Below are 23,158 nucleotides of genomic sequence, written 5' to 3' on the forward strand. Positions count from 1 at the left end.
GATATGAAATTAGCACCTCTGTGAGTTAGTATTTCTCCCCGGAAACCTACCCTGCAGAAAATCTCTAACAAAGCATTTGCCACCTTCTTTGCCTCGATGGAGGACAGAGCCACCACCTCAGGCTATCTAGTAATATAATCTACTGCCACCAGAATATATTTCTTCCCTGTGGAACTTAAGATGCTCAGATGCCACACAATATCCTTAGCTACCCTCTGATATGGCTCCTCAGTCACAAGCAAAGGCATCAAAGGAGCTTTGACCTTGTCTCCTGCCTTGCTTACTTTTTGGCACTACTCACAGGTACTGCAGTACCCTGTTACATCCCTTGCAATCCCAGGTCAATAACAGTTCTGTATAATACATCTCTCGGTATGCTTTATGCCCATATGACCTGCAAAAGTAATGTCATGGGCTATGGCTAGAAATGACAGATGGTAGGCTTTAGGCACTACCAGCTGCTGCATTACCTCACCCTCTAGCCCTTTCTCAGACTTCTACTCTCTATACAGTAACTCTTTCTTCCAGTATACAGGCTCCCCGACTTGAGTATCAGACACCTCCCTAGCTATGTCTCTCAAGCCTCTTATTGTAGGGTCCAAGAGCTGAGCCTGTCCCAACTCTATCTTTGCAACCCTTACCAGCTCCCCTTCCACAGGAAGTCTGGTATCGTCTGACAGCAGTACCTCACTATCAGTCTGGGTACTACCACTCACATCTACCCTTGCAGTCATCCTGTCCAAGGGAACAGCAGTACCTACCAGCAGCTGTGGCTCACCTTCAGGCTCACTGCTAAAGGGTAGCTTCCTCATGAATTAGCCACCTCACCAGCCCTGTCTTCAAGTGTGGTGTCTGTCTGGCTCTGTCCCAGGCTACTAGCCCCACATTACTGTCTCCAAGCCTGACTGCATGCAGCTGTATGCACACAAGGCACCTCATTATCCAAATAAATCCCTGTCAAAACATCTGCAGGGATATCCTCAAACACACCTACTTGCTTGTTACCTTTTCCACCCTCCCAGTCAAGGTGACTCCTGGCCAAATGGATTTGGAATGGGGTTCCTCTTAAAGCTCTGACTGGAGAGGACTGTCCAAGTAAACACTGCTCCTTTTTAACTGCTGCAGGCTTCACAATGGTTATGTCAGAGGTTGTGTCTCTCTTAGCAGTGGCCTGTTTTCCATCCACTAATATAGGATATAACTTCTGGTGATAGTTTGGTACCCCTGTTGTCTCCAGACAACTTGCCACTGGCATACTGATAGTCCACTTGCTGGCTCCCCTAACTTCTGTTCACCACCTTGCCTCTGTGGGCATCTATATAATGCATGGCCCCCACTGATAACATTTAAAACATTCAACCCTTTTATCCTGGCTATGTACCTGAACTAGTGGCCACCCCTGTAACTGGTAGACTCTGTTGGGGTGGTTTAGGCAGCCCACAATAGGTTCCCTTATATCCATGTGCAGAACTGAATATCCCTTTCCTGGGTAGTACAAGTAGAGATCCCCTTTTTCTCCCAACTCATCTGCAGAGTTATGTTCTTGGTTTGCCAACCAGATTCTCATGTTCTCAGGCAAAGTGCTAAGGGCTTGTTCCCTCACCGAAAGATCTGCAAATCCTTCAAAAGAAGTGACATGACACCCACTCACATACCTAGGAAAGTAAGTGAGTGTTCTTTTGACTGGGTGGCACAGTGGTGCAGTGGTTAACATTGTCACCTCAGAGCAAGAGGTTCTCCAGTTAGATTCTTGGCTAGGGTACCTTCTGTGTGGAGTTTGCATGTTCTCCCTGCATTCATGTGGGTTTTCTCTGGGTGCTCTGGTTTCCTCCCACAATCCAAAGACATGCCTCTGAAGTGTTTTTCCCCAGGCCTTCACTGAAAATAGACTCTGTCCTAGTCGGACTTTCCCGGTCAACGAATATTAAATAAAGTGCTTACCTCAGCAATATAATCACACACGCTTTCATCTGCCTTGCGTCTATGCTTACAAAACTTTTTTCTGTAAGCTTCAGGTGTTAACTTAAAACATTCAAGTAAATAGTTCTTTACTTTATCATAGTTTAAACAATCAATATCAGAGAATTTAGAAACAGCAGTTGCAGCTTTACCATGGAGTAAGGGAGTCAGGAACCATACTCAGAGCCCTTAGTCAGCATTATTTTGTTTACATGCCCTTTCAAATATATGAATAAACCTATCAAAATTGTCACCCTCTGTAAACTGTGGAAGAAATTTACTGAACTTTATTCTTTCTGGAGTTCAGCTACTCCCTTCCCCATTCCCTCCATGACCCTGGAGAAAAGTCAGCATCTCCTTCTCATGTTGATGCTGCTTCTTATTTTCTTCAGTCTCTAAGCATTGCTGTCCCCCTGCTGATTCTACTTTAACCTTCAAATGCTGCAGTGCCTCTGCTGATTCTAATTCCAAATGTTTGGCCTCCAGTTCAAGTCTCTTTAACTCAGATGGATTTTTAAGTCCTCTGAAGAAAAGATGAACTGTCCTGTATCTTGAGGGCTGCAAATTCCTATCATCGGACTGGTTATCCTCCTGATTGCTGGTCTGAGCTGTGACTAAGGTTGAAATAATTTTCTCTTTAGTCAGGTTGGCATGTACCACTCCTTTGGCTTCCCACTCCTTGGTTAACTGGTTCTTTATCAGCTTGCCATAATTCTCTGCTGACATCTTTGGTTGCTTTCCCTGACTTAACTAAACTAACAAAATAAATAAATAAATGAATAAAACTGTTGTAAAATGAAATTCTGAATGTTTACCTTGTGGCTGCTGAGATTACCCACCTTTAGTGACAACTGCTTACAGGCTTCAGAAGTTCAATTAATATCCACACCACTGCTCACCAATATGTGACGTCCCCACTCTGGGCCAATAATCAAGGACCATGAATCTTCATCTCTGGTAGTTACACTGCTCCCAGAGACCCCAATGCCAGATACTCTAAGGTTCTTACAAGAGTATCCAATTATACTGAGTGAAATTAATATTAATATAAATGGTATTGTTGACCAAACAGCAAGGCTTTCAGGAGTGGCCAGAAATGTCACCAAATAAATATAAGTACTATCAGAGATTAAAATATTCTATAAAAGACCAGTAACAATGAAAAGTTTAATTATATGTAATAAATAATAAAAGAACATGAAAATACTACATATCTATTTACAATAAACACCAGAGTTTCAATCAGAGGAAATATTAAAAATAACACAGATGGACAGGTTCACAGAATTACAGAAAAAAGCAATACATAACTACTCTCATTGTATTTCCCTGACTGATCTAAAGAATCATTATTCCATGGTTACTTACTAGAGCAAAGGCAGGATGAACTAGGTGAGAGATCCTTCTTTGTCAGGTTACAAAAACAGAGTGCCCTGAGACTTCAGTCTCACCTAGTATTAAACATTATGTTTAGTGATGGATTACAGAGTGACATCACATAAATCTGGTCATCTGACTTCTGGTTCCCATACTTTCCCCCTTGGCTAGAAGCTGTCAGGATTTAGCACCTATTTGTCAATAATACATACACTCAGAGCCTTGCTAAGATCTGCTGTAGCTCCTGGAAGTCATAAAACAATTAAAAGCAATTAGTTCACCAAAATGACAATGCAGGAAGCTTCCTAGTACAGACCTTTTGTCTCTGGCTGGATTGAGAATTGATCTTTATGGCCTAAGCCAGGTAATTTAATTTCACATTATTTTCCAAATTTGAGAGTAATGTCTTCTCTTCAGGTATCCTCTGTTAAAGCATATACATTTAAACAGTTACAATAATGCATGCATATTTCTTTTTCTGTCCAGTAGGCACACTGTTGATACATTTTTAACACAATCAACTTTATAAATACATTTTTAGCACACACATTTGTACAAATCAGTTTCATATTCAAATAACATATAATTCATTTCTAAATTCCAGCTAGCTATGATGGCATATGCTACACATCCACTGCTGTACTTCTTCAGGCATAGCTGGCAATACCTCACATTGTCACAGCATATGATAAATTTTTCAATTAATTAATATAATTCAGTGTTATTTTCCATGGATATCAATTTAAAAATTCTTAACACTGAGTGTGTGATAGATGGTTTCAATGTGTAGCTCACAGGAACATGGAGTCTGTTAAACTCAAAATGAGGAACATTCCCCATAATGCAGTACACTTGACAAGCATGCTTCAGAGTTTGTGAGTCAGGGGTTGAAGCCAGATACCCCACACATGTGAAGTTGTGTGCATACCTGTCAACTTCCCAGATTTCCACAGAATGTCCAGATTTTTGCCTCATACTTTTGGTCTTTTCCTCATAAAATCTGTGGTCTTCTGGCAAATCACTCAGAACTGAAGTCACTAAAAAATCAAACCAAAGAGTAAAGAGGTCACACAGACAAATCAGTTAGTAAAAACTACAAGAAAATCCTAGCCAAGCTAGAGTTTTCATTGTGTGATACCTTAAACCTTGTCATACCCTACTGGCTGTGGACATGCATGTTTTGGCCTTCTTATTACCTCGTCAGGACAGCATAAGTGGACTGTTTGGCTTTGCTTTAGAAACACAGGATCATTAAACCAAGCTGAAATCCATAACCATTAAGGGTCTGCAAAATATCCCAGCTAACATCCACACCAAAGAGTGAAAAGTTTGCAGAGACAAACTAGTAAAAACTACAAGAAAATTTTAGTCAAGCTAGAGTTTTCACTGTATGATACCTTAAACCTTGTCAAACCCTACTATCTGTGGACATGCATGTTTTGGTCTTCATATAACCTCATCAGCACAGCATAAGTGGTCTCTTTGGCTATGCTTTAGAAACACAGGGTCATTAAACCTAGCTGAAGTGCATAACCATTAAAGGGTCTGCAAAATATGACAAACAAACCAAAGAGTAAAAAGGTTGTACAGACAAACCAATTAATAAAAACTACAAGAAAATCATAGCCAATCTAGAGTTGATGATGTCAAAAGATAATCAAAATATGCATTTCCACAGCTATTGGGGTTTGGCTTTATTGGCCTGGATGTATTCACAAAGACTTAAAAAGAAAAGGAAAAATGATATGGACATTCAGAAGGCATACAGCTGAAAGAACTGATGTCCTAAATGGGTCATTTAAATATATCCCATGGGCCTCTATTAGAGGAGGTTTAAGGTATCACATAGTGAGAAGTCAATAAATAATGATATGCATTTGAGTTTCAGTCTTCATATCCTTTACAAAATGCATGCTAACAAAAATCCTGTTATTCTAACAACTTTCAATGTTTATAAGAATAATATTTAAAATCTGTACCTATTTCTGGGCTGTTGTACTCTGTTAATTTAGGCTTTGTCTAGATTTCTTGTTCTAACAGGTTGATAGGTGTGGTTGCATACACTTCAAGCTGTTCCCCAAACTCCTTTGAGGATAGCTTACAGAAATTCTTTATCAAAATTAGACACATTTCTCTGCTTATTTAATGGCCTCAGTTGCCTGCACCTCTTCCTGCACAAGATGAATGAAGGCAATAAGCACAGGACAAACTCAAAAACAAGCCACCCTGAGGAATCCCAACATCAATAGGTTGTATAAAAAAAGAAAAATACTCATGGCCAACAACAGGAAATGCAATGCCCAGCAAGGTACAAATCCCAACATCAAACAAAATAAACAACTCAGGGGGCTAATTGTCTACCAATGCCAAATATGAGGTAAAAATAGTCTTGCAGGCTAAAAGCAATGACACGGCTTTTTTCAGCTATGTCTGAAACTTGAAAGGCAGTAGAAAACAATGTGAAAAACTAATTTTAAATAGAGACACATATACTGAGGCAGAGGATATAACAAATCTACTAGCTGATAAATTCAATTACAGTTTTACCCCAGTGTCTCACCCAGCCACCTTTCAAAAAATACCCCAACCATTCCTCCCCAAAACTATCAGTTTGGAGCATGTCCTCAATACATTCCCCAAGGACAAACACACTGCATTGATGGGAACTGATAATAATATCCCAGGATAGCTCTTTAATAGCATGAAAATTTTACCTATTGGGGCCACTATGAGCTCTATTCAATTGTAGCCTTCAAAGAGGCTTTGTGCCAGGCAAAAGGAGGATATCGACTGTTATCCCTCCAGCGAAGGGCTGTCCATTTATGGACCAGACAACTAACAACCCATGAAATTGACTAGTCTCTTATTTAAGGCCATTGTAAGAATAAGTATATACATGATAACCAACATACAAAATCTTCAGACATTGGATTCAACCCAGTATGGTTTCCTTGAGGGCAGGTCTTATATAGAGGAATTCTTTGAGAAGATCACCAAAGCAATGAAAAAAGGTAAAATGGTTCATACAGCTTATAGGTTCATAGGTTCATAGGTGTGTACTAGGTTAATGGCCCTGTAGCCTTTACAAGCCTAGCCCATAGGATTATCCAGGCATTGTGCCACCTTACTTTAGTTCCAAGTGCCTCAGTCAAGTAAAGCCACTGGAGTGATCCCTGGGGTGAATTTTTCAATTTCCCATCTACTCATCAAGATTTTTCTTGAAGAGGGCCAGTGAGGTGCTCTGTTTGATATGTAGGGGAAGTCTATTCCATAGCATGGGCAGTCTCTAGGCTATGAACCTGTCTCTCCAGCATGTTCTGTTGATTGTAGTAATGAGATTGAGGTCTCTGGAGCATGTGGTGTGGAGGGATTGGGATTTCTTCAGCTGTAGCATTTCTAAAAGAGCTGGGTCAGACTTGGCTTTGCAAGTCAAGCAGAGATCTTCTCTAAGTAGGTGATATGAGACAGAGAATAGTTGGAGTTTTTTATGTCTGTCAATATAGGACAAATGTTTAAGGCCTAGGATCCTCTCCAGTTGTTGCAGGTGTTTAGTGAGGTACATGCCAAATGGGGCATTGGACTCAATGATTGGCCTAATGAGGGAAGAGAAGAGGGAGACAATGACCTCTTTCTTCCTGGATGCAAAACCCTTAGTAATGAGATGTGCCACACAGAACGACTTTCTGACCACAGTGGTAATGTGGTGGTCAAAAGAGAGGTTGCTGTCAACCTGTGTTCCCAGATCTCTTATAACACCTTCTTTGTTCAGTGGGCTACCATTGATGTGGTAATTCATTGGAACTGGGGGTTTTCCCAAAGGGGATGATGACATATTTTCTGGCATTGAGCTTAAGACCATGGTTTTGATACCAGTCGTTGGTCTCAGTGAGGTCTTTCTGTAGGATGTCAACATCACTTGGGGAGTTAATAATAGCTCCCAACTTGCAATCGTCTGCAAACTTTTTCAGCCAGAGTCCCTTTGTGTTGGCCTGGACTTCAGAGAAGTAAATACCAAACAGGAGAGGATCCAGGACTGAACCCTGTGGGACTCTACTCGTGACTGGTCGGCAGTCTGACTCGGAGTCAGCTACTTTCCCACTGTGGGTTCTACCTGTGAGCCAGTTTGCAACCCACCTAGTGATATAGGGGTTGATGCCTAGCTTAGTGAGTTTTTCTAAGATTCCTGAGTGGGGAATGGTATCAAAGGCCTTGGTTAGATTAAGGTAGGCTGTTTGAACCACTTTGCCTTCATCCACAGCTCTTGTAATTGACTCATAGAAGTCGACCAATTTGAGCAGGCATGATCTACCCTTCAGAACACCAAACTGTGTGGGATCAAGAGTTTGAAGATTCCCTATATGCTTGTTTATTAGGTCCATGATGATGCGTTCCATAGTTTTGCATATCAGACTTGTCAGGCTAATGGGGCAAGAGTTCCCAGGGTCTGCAGTCACTCCTCCTTTGTGGAGAGGGATGACTGCAGCAGTGTGCCATTTGGTAGGAACAAAGCCTGAGGTGAGGCTGTGCTTGAACAGGGCACACAGGTGAGTTGCCAGTTCACTCTGTAGTTCACGTAGAACACAACCAGAGATATTGTCAGGTCCCATAGAAGCTGTATTCTTGGCCTTGGACAGTGCTGTTTTAACCTGTGCAGCAATAATACTGGGTGCCTGGCAATCTACTGGTATTGTGACTGGTCCCTTAGGGGGAGAAGGGTAAAGTTGGCACTGAATCTGTCAGCCAGAATATTGGCAATATCTGTTGGCTTGGTATAGGAGGTACCATTGTGCAGTAGCTCAGAGCAAATCTGGGTATTGCCATGGAGATTCTTTACATAACTATAGAAGGCCTTGTGGTTGTCTTTACTATCTGCTGCAATTCTGTTTTCATAGCTAGCTTTAGAGGATTTGATGAGGGATCTCAAGTTTTTGTTGAGGCTGATAAGGGAGTTTTTCCAGTCTTGGGACATCACCTTATTCCACATCAGTTTCATCCTTCTATTGTAGAGTTTGTTTATGCAAGTGGACCACCAGAGTGGATTCCTTTTTATGGAGGAGAGCGTCTTAGTTCTATCGGGTATGGCAAGATCCATGCATTTTTGTACGTGTTCGTACAGTGCATTGGTGTATGATTCAGTGGTCATACAACTGATCTCCATTTGAATGGGTGCAGTGAAGTTAGCCACCTCTGTTTTTAGGAGCCCAAAGTTGGCTTTGGAGAAGTTTTTCATGGTGGTTATCTTTGCGGGGATGGGGGTGGGGGTGTGGGAGGGGATGTGGATTTCCAAGGTGATTAGTTTGTGGTCAGAACTAACCAGGGGGGAGTTGACTATTGGTGTAGAGCAATGGTTGCCCATGTTAATAATGACCCAGTCAAGGATGTTGCTCCCTCTAGTGGGGGTAAGAAACAGCTGGTCCAGGACATTGGAATTAATGAGTTCCAGGAAATGTTGGGCAAGTGCATTGGTACATGAGTGGTTTTCCCAGTTAATGGAGGAGTAGTTGAAGTCGCCCTGTATGAGAGTGCTAGGATGGACGTTAATATTCTACAGGATGCTTAGGAACATGCAGTGTGAGTCTTGGGACATGGTTGGGGCCTATAGCAGGCTACAACCTGAATGACTGTCTTACCCAATGTTAGCTGCACCTGAAGTATCTCAGATGCGTTATGTTGGGCTACCAGTCTGGAGGTGTATGCATCCTTTATGAATATGGAAACACCACCACCTTTGGAGCTTCAGTCCACATTCTGGGGCCGAAAGGTGTGGAATGAGTTATACCCCGGTAATGCAGGGGTGCTTTTCTGCTGCCTTGAACCAGGTCTCTGTTATGACATAAATGTCGATGTTCTCCATTTTAAGGAGTGCTTCAAGTGAGTGGATTTTGAGATTTAGACTTCTAGCATTGAGCAGCCTGACCCTCAGATAGCATTTGTTTGTAGCTGTTATGGTGATAATTTGGTCTTTGAAACACCTCCTAAAAAGGCACTATAGGATTGGCAAGAGCCTTGGCCAGTATGCAGAAGCCCAGGAGTGACAGATGCAGGCCATCTCTGGCAAAGCATCAAGGTCTGTCAATCATGTCATCCCAGGCAAACAGATACTGGATCCCCTTAGAATGACACCAGAAACTTGGCCAATTGTTGAAATGTCAGGTCTGACACCCAGGTGAAGCTGCTACACTGGAGAACTTTGACCATACTTGTCATACATACATACATGTTTTTTGGTGATTCTGGTCTTGACTTTGAGAAGGGTAAATTCACATACCATCAATCCAATTTCTCTCCACCTATGAATGCTGTGGTCCATCAGTTTCTAAACAGTGTTCTTAAGGATATTCATTTTCAAAGTTCAGATATGGCATTGAAATACAACAACATCACTTTTAGCGAGAAACAAGCCATTCTGGAACTTCAGAAAAATAAACAAATAAACAAATTGTTATATCCACAGCAGACAACGGTGGTGCAGTAGTAGTACAAAATTGGGTTGATTATGATAGGGAGGCTCGCAGGCAGTTGTGTGACACTAAATACTACACTCATATGGTTATGGATCCAGTACCAAGATTTACTAAATGTATTGAATGTTTCCTCAAGGATGTTTTTGACAGGGGTGTAATTTCTAATGACACTCTACATCAACTAACAATGAAGGACTGCAATTCACAATACATTTATTTTCTTCCGAAAATACACAAAGATGTTACACATCCTCCGGGAAGACCCATAGTGTCTGGCAGAAAGTATTTAACTGAACCCTTATCCCTGTTCTTGACTAAACACCTTAAACCTTTGTTACCTTTCCTCCGTTCCAGGTTAAAAGATACAACAAGCTTTTTACATATTACAATCCGACACCCAATTAGAAGAAGATTGGCTCTTGTGCACGCTCGATGTATGTGCTTTATACACCAATATCCCACATCAAGCTGGTCTTCAGGCTTTGGCATATTGGCTTGACCATGCAGGTCTATATGGTTCTACATTTAATACATTTTTGGTGGATATGGCAAGACATGTCCTCACTTGTAATGTCTTTTATTATAAGGATGAATGTTTCTGGCAAATTAAGGGTACAGCTATGGGGGCTTCTTTTGCCCCCATATATGCTGACCTCTTCATGGCCTATGTTGAAACCAAGTTAATTTATGATTCTACAAGAAACATCTTCCTTTCGGATATGGACATTTGGAGACGATATCTTGATGATATATGGCTTGTGTGGAGGGGAACTGAGTCTAGTTTGCTCACTTTTGTACAATATCTGAATAACAATGAGTGGGGTTTAGGTTTCACAGAACAACATGACACCCACAAAATCATTTTTTGGATGTCTCTATATGCAAACTTCCGGATGGTACATTAGAGACAGAGACATATAGGATGTTCCCATAATACAATTCATTGCTACATGCTTCGAGTTATCATGCTCCACACATAGCCAGAAATATACCAAAGTCCCAATTCATTAGAGCAAAACGGATATGCTCACAACATTCAACATATTGTAGGAATCAAGATGATCTCACATATAGATTCAAACAAAGAGGTTACAAGGAGGGTACTATAGCAGTGGCAAAAGGTCAGGTTCAAAATATGGAACGCAGTGAGTTGCTTGTGTATAAGGATAAGTCTATTGCATCATTCAAACCACTTAGGCTCACTACAACTTATGGACGGAACACCAATGGTCTAGTTAAGATTGTACAGCGACACTGGAACATCTTGCAGAGTGATCCAGAAGTTGCTAGGATTATCCCCAACAAATGTATGTTTTCATACAGAAATGGCAAAAGCTTGAAATCTCATTTTAATCATTATAAAACTGGAGATCACAGGTTCAGGGATAAAATTCAAACTACTATTTCTGGACAAAGTCTGTATGGCTGTTTTCCTTGCGGCCATTGTGTAAATTGTAAATACATATGCACCACCAAGGAATTCTCCAGTAGAAACTGTTCAAAGGTCTTTGATATAAATGTTTTAGGTAACTGTAGTAGTGATTGGGCCATTTATATGGCCACATGTAAATGTGGTGCATTCTACATTGGACAAACCTCGAGGTGCATCAGGTTACGAATTTCAGAACATTATAGCAATATTAAACAGAAAAAGATGACCAATGCTTTGTATAAGCACCAGTTGACACATCCATCTGCATTATTTTTGTTTACCATTATTGATGTAATTCAGGGTGATCGGAGAAACAAACTTGGGTGGCATGACATTCTAAATTGTAAAGAAAAAAAGTGGATTATTAAGTTGGGTGGGCTTTTCTCCCCAGGGCTTAATGAATATTTATAATTATTCCACCAATGAGATCCTTTGTCTGTATATTTAAACAGCCTGTAAATACTATTAGTTTTGAATACACTGATGAAGGCTGTGTAATTTACCAGCCGAAACCGGTATGTTTGTATTTGCTTTGATGCCTTAATTTTCAGCATATAAATATTTTCTATCACCATTTGCTGGCTCCATCTTTTGTTTTTGGTTGCATCTAACTTTTTTGGGGGCCGTGCACTACCCACACGCAGGAAGAGGTTTCTTGCTGACAAACTCTTGCCCCACCATGTCCTTGGGTAGTTTTGGGCCTTGCTCAGAGTAGATAATGAGAAAGAATGTTACAGAATTTCATTACTTGTCTTAGGCATAGTGTGCCTCATTTCAATTCAATATTTCAACATTGTGAGGTATTGAAGTAAAAATGAACCGGACCCAATGTTATTTCATCCTGGACAGTAGGGTGAATTTTACAGTGCTGTCTAGTGGGAGCGTACCAGAGGACACTGTTCATTCTCACTATACCAGTGTTTTGAAGTCTGGCTCCACATGTCATATAAAGCTAAAAAGCAGAAAAATATTACAAAAATGTGCTGTAAAAGAACTACAACAAGAGGGTGCATATAACCAGCTGAGAATGGGCAAAGGGTCAGCAGTACAACATGAGGAAATTAGAACAAAGTGTAGTAAGAAATATTTCAACAGGCTGAAGCTTATACCAAAAACTGACTTGCTATGCAGAAATCAAGTTTTTAAACCTATTTTAAAGTTAAGATCCCTTTTAATATAGAGAATAGAAACATAGGTAGTAGAGACCTATGGAGCATGTGCAAATCAAAAAGTGTGGGGGGGGGTAAAATATATATCACACATTAAGTATTATGTTTTATGTATTATTCATGTATATTTAGAATGCTAATATGAAATTGGATATCAATTTAGAATTGTATGGATGTAACATCACCATTGACGATGATCTTGTTATTCATGTGTATAAAGTATTTTGTATATAGTTGTTTTGTCAACCACAAAGTTTTTTTAGACAATTATGTGTTTTGGGCGTGTGTTAATTGGATTGGCCCAATGAGTATTGAGTAGAGAGTATATATGTTTTGTTGTAATGTAGTTTAAACGACTCTGATGAAGCCAGATTGCTGGCGAAAGCGCTTAGTCGTTTTTCTTTGGAATAAATTATTTTGTTCTGGTCACACTATAAGACTCTGTTTTTATCATTTGGACTTAGTTTTCCACACTGTGTGGCTTTTTTGTGGAAAAGTTTGCATCTGTTGGTGGCCGTACTTCATTTATACATAGCTATTGCCCTGGTGGGTGCTTCCTTTCATCTTTGTATTTCACAATACCATTGGTGTGGACTTTTTTGCTGAAAGCTACGTGGCGTTATGGAAGCAATTTTAAAGGAACTAGTGACAGTGGTTGACAAATTGATAAAAGCTTATACAGTAGCTAACACCAGGAGAAGTGATCATGACGTGAGGGGTGAAGATGTTTTGGTGAGTCCAACAGAATCGCAATTGCGGTTGTTCACCTTACATTCACCAGCTGAATCTATTCCACCCGGTCAAGGGGAGGCGAGTAGTTCCTACGGACGTTGCAGCATCTCAGAACAGGAGGAACAATGATGTGAGAGGGAGCGGAGACCAGAATAGGAGGGTGCACGAGGCAAGGTTTGACATCACTTCCTGGTTCCAGGCTCTGGCGTTTGGTGAAGTTACCAGTACGATTGAGAGAAGAGCTTCACGTCCTCGTTTAAACGAGCAAATTTCAAGGTATGAGAAATTGTGTACGAAATTCCGAGCGGTACAGTTGGACAGCCTTTTTTTGAGAAAATCCAAAGAGATGAACCAAGTCCCGATGGGTCTGCGAGTGTGGAAGAGACCCATGGGAGTGGAGGAGAATTCCGTGGCGTTTCACGAGTTGACAGCATTGTTCAACAAAACTGGGTTGGATATGATGGATATTATACTCAAGAACAATGAGACTAAATTAATTGAGTTACAGGAGCAGATTGAACAGCTCCACGTGAGTATTACTACCGATTTATTATTTGAGCAGAATTTGGCGAATTTCAACAAAACCTTGAATAATATTAACAGTTTTGTTAATAAAAACATGGCTAAAAAGAAAAAGAAGCTTGAGAGGGATAGTGGTGACTATAAAAACAAAAGGGCCTATCCCCCTGGTACACGAAGAAATGACTGTAACATTAATGCACATGAGATTAATGTTTTTAATGAAGGTGTAAGGTACAGTGATGAAAGGGGGGATAATGAAGTTTTTTTAGAAACGGAAAATGGCCCTCGGAGGTCGGAGAGGCTACAACAGGGGCTTGTCGGGAAGAGAAACCCAGCAAGAGTTTCACAGGGGAGGGAGATCGAACAGGAGGGGGAGGTATTAACGAACGATGTAACAAGTGATTTAGAAAATGGTGATGTGATTTTCATGGTAGACAATGACAATAACATGAATAGTATGATGTCAACTGAAATGAGTGTACAATGTGATGATGGTGAAACATACAGGGAATGTATTAACAACACTAGTACTTGTAGTTTTGAGGGAAGAGATTTTTTACCATTATTGAGTAATGGAGTGGGGCAGAGAGAGGGTTTGTGTAGTGAAACAATATGTGTGGAAGGAACAAAGTTGAACTGTCCTTCAGAGAGTTGTAACGACATGGTAGTATTTCAAGGTATTAGACACCAGTTGATTAAGAAAAGTGGATATTGTATTTACAACTACACTGATATTGTGATAGGTGAAACACATTTTGATTTATTTAGTAAGGGGGTAAGTTTTGTACCAATGTTTAGAGTTGACACAGCGCAGATTTTACTTGATTTTAAAATGTTCATTAGGCAAATGAATTTGAAAATATTTTTTGCAGCAATTGGAGAAGCAGCAACCAGTGGGAACAGTGTTGCTGTTGACAAAACAACTGTTTTTAAAAGGAAAAGTGCATTCACACCACCTTGTAATTCTGAAATTATGGTGTTTGAAAAAATGGTTGAAACACAAATACGAAAAAGTTTGGACAATGTATTTTTGTTTAATGACAACCTGACACATGTAGAAAGAGAATTGTTAGACTCCCTCAAGAAATCTGGAAAATACAGATTTATGAAACCTGATAAGGGGGGGGGCATGGTTGTCATGACAAACACTGATTACATTTCCGAAATGTCAGCGATTCTAAATGGTGATGACACATATGGTTTGGTATCAAAGGGTGAGATCAATAGAGCATATTATAAAATTGATTTATTTTTACATGACGCCCTTTTTCAAGGAAACATCAATGAATTGGAGTACGACTTTTTGGTCGGTTTTTCCAAGAATACCTACATTATTTGGAATACCAAAGGTGCATAAAGGAGCTGACAATATACAATTTAGGCCCATTGTATCAGCTAAGGGTCCAAAACTGAAACATTAGCTGCTTATGTTGACACGGTAGTGAAGCCTATTATAAATCATGCACCGCACATCATTAGGGATTCTTGGCATTGCCTTGATAGAATTAAAAAGTTTGAGAGAGGAAACAGGACCTTTGGGTTCCTGACCATTGATGTAGTGAACCTATTCTCTGTTATCCCTCACAAAGTTGGTCTGGAGATGTTTTTGGAAGCAATTACAAAGGATGGGTTGCTGGAAGGGACTAAGGCCAACTTTGTTTGTGATTTGATGGAACTAGTGCTTAAAAACAACTTCATGAATTTTGAGGGGGATTTATTTCAACAAAAATCAGGTGTTGCGATGGGTGCAAAATGTGCGCCAGCCTTTGCCAATGCAGTTCTACTTACATGGGAAAGAGAACATATTTTTGCATCAGGAAGGTTTAAAGAAAATATACTGATGTACAGTAGGTTTTTGGATGACATTTTGATTTTCTGGGAAGGAGATGAGAAAACAGTAGTTGACTTTGTTGAATTTCTGAGTAACACCACAGAGTTTTTGAAATTTACATTTCATTGGGATATAAACAAGATCAACTATTTGGACATCACTATTAGTAGGACAGATAGTGGGTTTGAAAGTAATATTTATAGAAAAGAAAACTATTCGAACTCCCTACTACACTTCTCCAGTTGTCACCCGTTCCACCAACGTAAAGGAATTGTTAAGGGGCAAATGGTGAGAACCTCTAGGCTGGTCAGCAACGACACACAATTTAGAAGGGAGCTTTTTAAACTAATAGGTATGTTTTTGGACCGTGGTTATCCACTGAAGCTCCTTCTTAGTATAAGGAGGGAGGTCTTGAAGGGAAGAAAAGAACGTTTTGCACCTGTTTTATGTTCTGGGTTAGGACAGATGGAGAAAAGTGAGACTGGTGCTGTCCCCAAGACGTCCGATATAAAGATGATAGTTAAATTTAACCCCAAATCCACAGAGATAGTTGACATTATAAAAAATATTTGGAAGTTTGTTTTAAGTGAAGATCTTAAAAAGATATTGGGTTCAGAACCTGTTTTTGTATTTAGTAGGGGTGAGAATATTAAAGGTATCCTAGAGAGAAACAACAAAAATGAATACAAATCCATTATGAAAAAATGTGGATTTTGTAGATGTTGTAGGTACATCAATGAGGGGAGTTATGTATGTGTACCAGGTTATAAGTACACCATCCCTTGTCCTGGGCAGTGCAATTGTTGTACTAAGAATATTGTTTACCTAGCAACATGCGTGACGTGTGAGGCTTTCTATGTGGGGAAATCCATTAGGAGATTGCAGGATAGAATTGCGGAACACGTCAGATCTATAAGGAAGAGAGACAAGCACAATGCACTTTATTTGCACAGTAACAAATGTGTTGGTTTTAAAAAATTTATGTTTTTTATCATTGGCCGTGTTTTAGACTTTGGTGAGGGTGGTGATATACCCAATAGAGTGGGGGCTTTAGAAACGGTTTGGCAACTAAGATTAGATGCTTGTAAGCCCCCGGGTATAAACGATTATATCTCGATTAAACCTATTTTAAAGTTAAGATCCCTTTTAATATAGAGAATAGAAACATAGGTAGTAGAGACCTATGGAGCATGTGCAAATCAAAAAGTGTGGGGGGGGGTAAAATATATATCACACATTAAGTATTATGTTTTATGTATTATTCATGTATATTTAGAATGCTAATATGAAATTGGATATCAATTTAGAATTGTATGGATGTAACATCACCATTGACGATGATCTTGTTATTCATGTGTATAAAGTATTTTGTATATAGTTGTTTTGTCAACCACAAAGTTTTTTTAGACAATTATGTGTTTTGGGCGTGTGTTAATTGGATTGGCCCAATGAGTATTGAGTAGAGAGTATATATGTTTTGTTGTAATGTAGTTTAAACGACTCTGATGAAGCCAGATTGCTGGCGAAAGCGCTTAGTCGTTTTTCTTTGGAATAAATTATTTTGTTCTGGTCACACTATAAGACTCTGTTTTTATCATTTGGACTTAGTTTTCCACACTGTGTGGCTTTTTTGTGGAAAAGTTTGCATCTGTTGGTGGCCGTACTTCATTTATACATAGTGTGCCTCATTTCAATTCAATATTTCAACATTGTGAGGTATTGAAGTAAAAATGAACCGGACCCAATGTTATTTCATCCTGGACAGTAGGGTGAATTTTACAGTGCTGTCTAGTGGGAGCGTACCAGAGGACACTGTTCATTCTCACTATACCAGTGTTTTGAAGTCTGGCTCCACATGTCATATAAAGCTAAAAAGCAGAAAAATATTACAAAAATGTGCTGTAAAAGAACTACAACAAGAGGGTGCATATAACCAGCTGAGAATGGGCAAAGGGTCAGCAGTACAACATGAGGAAATTAGAACAAAGTGTAGTAAGAAATATTTCAACAGGCTGAAGCTTATACCAAAAACTGACTTGCTATGCAGAAATCAAGTTGAAGGCATACATTAACTTGCCTTCCTTGTTCTACTTTAAAACTCTGTTTTTACTGAATGGCCTAGAAATGTGACAGACTATTTAAAAAAAACAAAAAGGTGTTCATGCCTTTGAAATATAAATATCAATGTGAACAAGAGTAAATATCCTCCTGTCTGAAGGCGGAGTGAGACTCCATCAATCCGAATATATGTATATGTATGCAGGTGGTGTCCTGCATACCTATCTGTAGGTCCTGTGGTGCCCCAGCAGTTGCCCAGTAACCAAGGAGCCTCAATCCTCACCACTAACACCAGTGAGGGATGTGCACATTGGGAGGATGACACGTACACACACAGTAAAGTAGAATTTCCCTCAAGAGCATACAGAGATCACAGTCAGTCTGGGTCTGGTTTCTCCCTCTTTCTCTAGATCCCCAGTAAGACTCCCCACTGGCACAGCATTAGGGTTAAGATCTCAGCTGAGGGATCAAGCCAAGACCTTCAGCACCCACTCTTTCCAACCAGTGCTTTGTGTCCCTGCCCAAGTAGCTGACACACACTTTGAGATTTGATTTATATACAAACACACAGACACTCCTGGGGAAGGCTAACACAGTTTGCTAGCTATGCCCTTTTCTGCCCAGACTATAAGGTAGTAAATGCTACCACCAACCACCCTTTATCAGTCACTTTAAAGCCCTTCCCAAAGGATAACCAGTTCTACTGTGTAATGTTACTATTATCCAAATGGTAAGTGTGATCAACAGCAAGACTATTTAGGAGTGGCCTATACAGTGTCATCAAATACATATGTAAGTACTCTGTGAGCTTAAATATCTCTAAACAAACCAGACACAATTAAAAAGTTCAAATATATTTAATAATAAATAATAAAAATACAAGACATAATTCAGTAACTCAACACAGTGCCAATAGAGTTCAGAATCACAGGAAATACTTTAAAACAACATTGGAGGACAGTCTCAAATAAATAAAGAAAACATCTAAACTAATATTTACTGTATTCCTATCTTTATCTCAGAGATACTATGCCCTTAATGACTTACTTATAGAGCCAGACAAATATAGATGAGAAGTGCTGATGAGAGGATGTTTCTAGGTCCAAAGTCAAATACAAAATGCACAGATTTTCTCTGAGAGATAGTTCTTAAATTAATAATACACATTACTGCTGGGTTAATTGGATAACATCACTACTTGACACCTCTGCCTTCAGTTCCCAGGCTAACAGAAACTTAAAATTTAGCACCTCTGTGTCAAAAATACTTATCTTTTAGATGTTTGCCTGGAGCTGAAAGTCATAAAACAGTTACACGCTTTTACCTTTGAAACCTGTAATTATTTGTTTCCAGACAATATAAAGAATTTCTAGCTGCAGACATTCTGTCTCCTAGCTGACAGAAACACCATCATAAACAATTCACTTATTTTCTTAGAGTTTGCAAGATGTTCTTCTTGTTTCACTGTTGCAGTCATTGCATTTGGGTAATCCTGCTGGCAGGTTGCCCTCAGTCGGCCTGAATTCCAAAGTCCTGGGTCCTGCGTCGGCTGCTGTCACCCCTTCCCTGACGTCAGGTAGTCAGGGGTATAAAAGATGCAGCCCACGACATTTTCTTTAGCCTTTCTTGCCACATGGTGCCCAAAGCAGTAGCAGTTCACAAGTGCCGGTCGGCTGACTCCTGAGATTTTCGTGTTCGAGTTTCAGATCTGAAGTCTTCAATAAAGCTAAGTACCCCATTGGGGAAACGTTTTTCTTGCTCCAGACCGATGTCAGAAAAAGTTAATAATTGCATTTCTTGTGGAAAGCAAATACCTCATAAGGACTTTCATTCTTACTGTATTCCTTGCCTAGGCCCTGATCACAACGTTGCTGGTTGTCAGTTTTGTGCTAGATTTAACCAACGCACCATTAAGCATCAGTATGATTTTGCTTTAAACTATTTTGGACGCCGGTTTAATTATCCAGAAATGTTGTCGGATAGCCATCCGACTACCGGAGTTCACAAAAAATGCAAAGAAAAGGAGAGAGATAGACAACCGAGGCCCAAAACCAACGACGAAGCTTCTCCTAAGCCAGTTGCCGGTTTGCCAGTTCTCAGTGAGGTGCTTTCGCAGTCCCTGATGCCCGCTACTTTAGAGTCACAGGCTGCTACCAACTCCCATGTGGAGTTGGCCATGCCGCTGGAAACTCAAGGTATTGGAGCCTCGAATACTATTACTTCAGATGGGTCTGGAGCCGCTGAGCAGGCACCGGCTTCTGTGGGTGTATTCAGACCTAAACATCTTTACATTAAGCCAACCTCAGCTTCAAAGGCAAAGACTAAAGCACCTTCTAAAGCAAAGAAACAAACTAAAAAGCCACGTGGACAGGCCTCTATGCTCAAAAAACAGATGCTCAAAATGGCCAAAGACTTCATTACCTTGATTAGGGGTTCCCATCCCCCTCCTGATAAGGGGCCTAGGCAAGAGACTGACTATGAGTCTTCAGATCAGGTTTCTATTCCTTCTGATTCCTCTTCTGATCAGGAATATTCTCTTCCCCCCTATGAGGATTCTGATGCTGAAGAATCTATACCTTCAGCTTCTCCTCCAGAGGACTATTCTTTTGGGGAAACCTTGCATACCATGAGGGAGCATTTCTACTGGGAGAGCCAAGATTTTTTAGGATCTAAAAAGAGGCTCAGGGATTTCCTTTTACTACCTCAACACAGGCCACTAGCCATTCCACATGTGTTAGATATTGTAGATGATGTGTTTTCGGAGTATAGTCTTACCCCTGACTCCTTACCTCCAGCTCCTGTTAAGCCTGACAGATATTACAGGGTTTCTGACTCTCATAAATTCCTTTTTAAAAAACCCTGCTGCAGACCCAGAAACTATTTTGCAGGGTCCCAAAAGAGTTAATGCTTCCGCTGCTAAAAGCCCTACCCCCTCTGACAGAGATTCTAGGGCACTGGATAGATGGGGAAAAAAGGTTTACACATCTGCTACCTTGGCTATAAGGGCCTTAAACTGTCAGTTTCATATGCTCAAATATCCGTAACATGTCATGGCATTGCTTAAACAGAAAATGTTATTAAACTCTGAATGTGCAGAAAACAAGGAAATGCAGGATTTATTGCATGCAGCTGAACAAGTTGGAAAGCATACTTTGCAATGTGGTTTTGATTCTTTGGAGGCCTCCTGCAGGGCCACAGTTACGGGTTCTGTAATTAGGATGCATGCTTGGTTAAAGGAACAAAATCTGCCTGATCATATCAAAGTTAAATTATTAGATGCACCTTTACAGCATGATACTTTGTTTGGTGTTAAGGCAGAGGAGGTGTTAAAGAAAATGGAGGACAAAGCTAAATCTATACAAACTGTCAAAAACTTTTTACAAGTACAGCCACCTAGGTTTAGTAGACACTGACCTACAAAGAACTGGTCCTTTCCTGTGTCAGACAGACCTCAAAGGGGCAGATCCAGATGCCCTAGAGGCAGATCCTAGGCGCAAGGTTCCTATAGGTCAAAACAATGGGGTGCTTCTACCTCCAAAGTTGGAAAAGACAAATCACAACCATACAGGAAACAGTCCCAATGACTTCCACCTGCCTGCACCAAGCACTTATCTCCTGGCAGCACCCTTAGGGGGAAAATTAGCACTTTTTTCTCAAAATTGGCACATTATAGCCCAGGACAAGTGAGTTCTAAATATCGTGTCACAAAGCTACAAGTTCCATTTCCATACCCTGCCAAAGGCAAATGGCTGGCCAGATCTGCCAAAAAATCAAGGGCAGAGGCACAAAAACAAGCCTCATCCCTCATGGGCATGGGGGCCATTCAAAAAGTACCAGAGCAAGAGCAGGGACAAGGATTTTACTCGACTGTTCTTGGTACCCAGAAAGGGCAAGTCCTGGAGACCAATACTGGACCTATCTATTCTGAACACATTCCTGGATATACCAAAATTCAAAATGTTGACTTTGCAGCAGCTTCTGCCCATGTTGGGCAAGAACGTTTGGCTGGTGACTCTAGACCTAAAAGAGGCATACCTGCATGTCCCAGTCAGACAATTATGCAGAAGATACCTCAGATTCAAGGCTGGCTCAATGCACTACCAATTATCTGCACTTCCCTTTGGCTTATCTACTGCACCCAGGGTATTTACAAAGTACCTGGCACCAGTAATTGCATTCTGCAGACAAAGAGGAATACAAATATATCCTTACTTGGACGACTGTCTAATTCAAGCAGAGAACAAGGACATTCTTCTACAGCATCTGGCGTTTGTGAAAAGACTTCTAACATGCCTAGGGTACACAGTCAATGAAAAGAAATCAAAACTAGTACCCTGTCAAGAGATAATATTCCTGGGTGCAAACTTAAATACAACTGCCCAGCTGACTAATCTCATGCCAGACAAACAAAGGCAACTGACTACCTATTTCAAAATGTTGGCAACAAAGGCCCAGTTATCTGCACGAAAAATTCTGCAGGCTTTGGGCTTCATGGCATCCTGCATCCTACTAATTCCATATGCAAGACTGCATATGAGGAAACTTCAATGGTACCTAATAAGTGTTTGGACTCAACATTGCCACAGCCTGAAAACAATGATTACTCTCATTCCCTGCCTACAACAGGAGTTTCGATGGTGGGCAAAGGCTTGTCACCAAAACAAGGGACAGCCATTCACATTACCCCCAGCCAGGCAGACACTAACAATGGATGCATCAGATTATGCCTGGGGGGCTCACATGGCAGGAAGATGCATTCAGGGCACATGGTCCTCAACCCAAATGCATCTACATATCAATCAAACAGAGATGCTAGCTGTTCAGAATGCCCTGACAGCCTTCAGGGTCCTACTTCTTCTGGGACAACTACTGATAAAGACAGACAACACCACCTTACCCCCTTTGCAGACTAGCCATGACTTTGTGGGACTTAACTTACCAAGTACATCTGCGGGCACAATTCCTGCCAGGAAGGAAAAATACTCTGGCAGACGAACTAAGCAAAAACCTCATGGATCCCCACGAGTGGCAGCTGGATCCACAAGTCTTCAGCATGATAACAAGGAAATGGGGATGCCTGGACATAGATCTATTTGCCTCCCCTCACAACTACCAACTAAAAAGATTCTGCACAAGGACTTATCACGGACAAGCATAGAAAGTGGACGCCCTATCTTTCAGCTGGAAAAACCTATCAGTATATGCCTTTCCCCCACTGCCTCTCCTCCCCAAGGTACTCCTAAAGGTCAGACAGGAGAAGCCAAAAATTATACTGATTGCCCCAGACTGGCCCCACCAGTACTGGTTTCCAATCCTAAAGAACTTGTCTCAATGCCCAGCTTGGACCTTACCTCAAATACCTCATCTACTGTCCCAGCAAAACAATCAGATCCTGCACAGCCAACTCAGGACTTTAAACCTGGCAGCATGGCGGATAATGTAGTCAAACAAAACACACCTCTCAGTAAAGCTGTGATGGATGTCATCTTGAAGGCCAGAAGGCCTAGTACTAGAAAATCTTATGCTGGAAAATGGAAGAGATTCTGTGCTTGGAACCAGGCACAAGGAACTGATACAGCTGTGCCAAATATTCTTCAGATTTTGCAATACTTAA

This window comes from Protopterus annectens, chromosome 3.part0, assembly GCF_019279795.1.
Source record: "Protopterus annectens isolate FY-2018-M chromosome 3.part0, PAN1.0, whole genome shotgun sequence".
Lineage (NCBI taxonomy): Eukaryota > Metazoa > Chordata > Ceratodontiformes > Protopteridae > Protopterus > Protopterus annectens.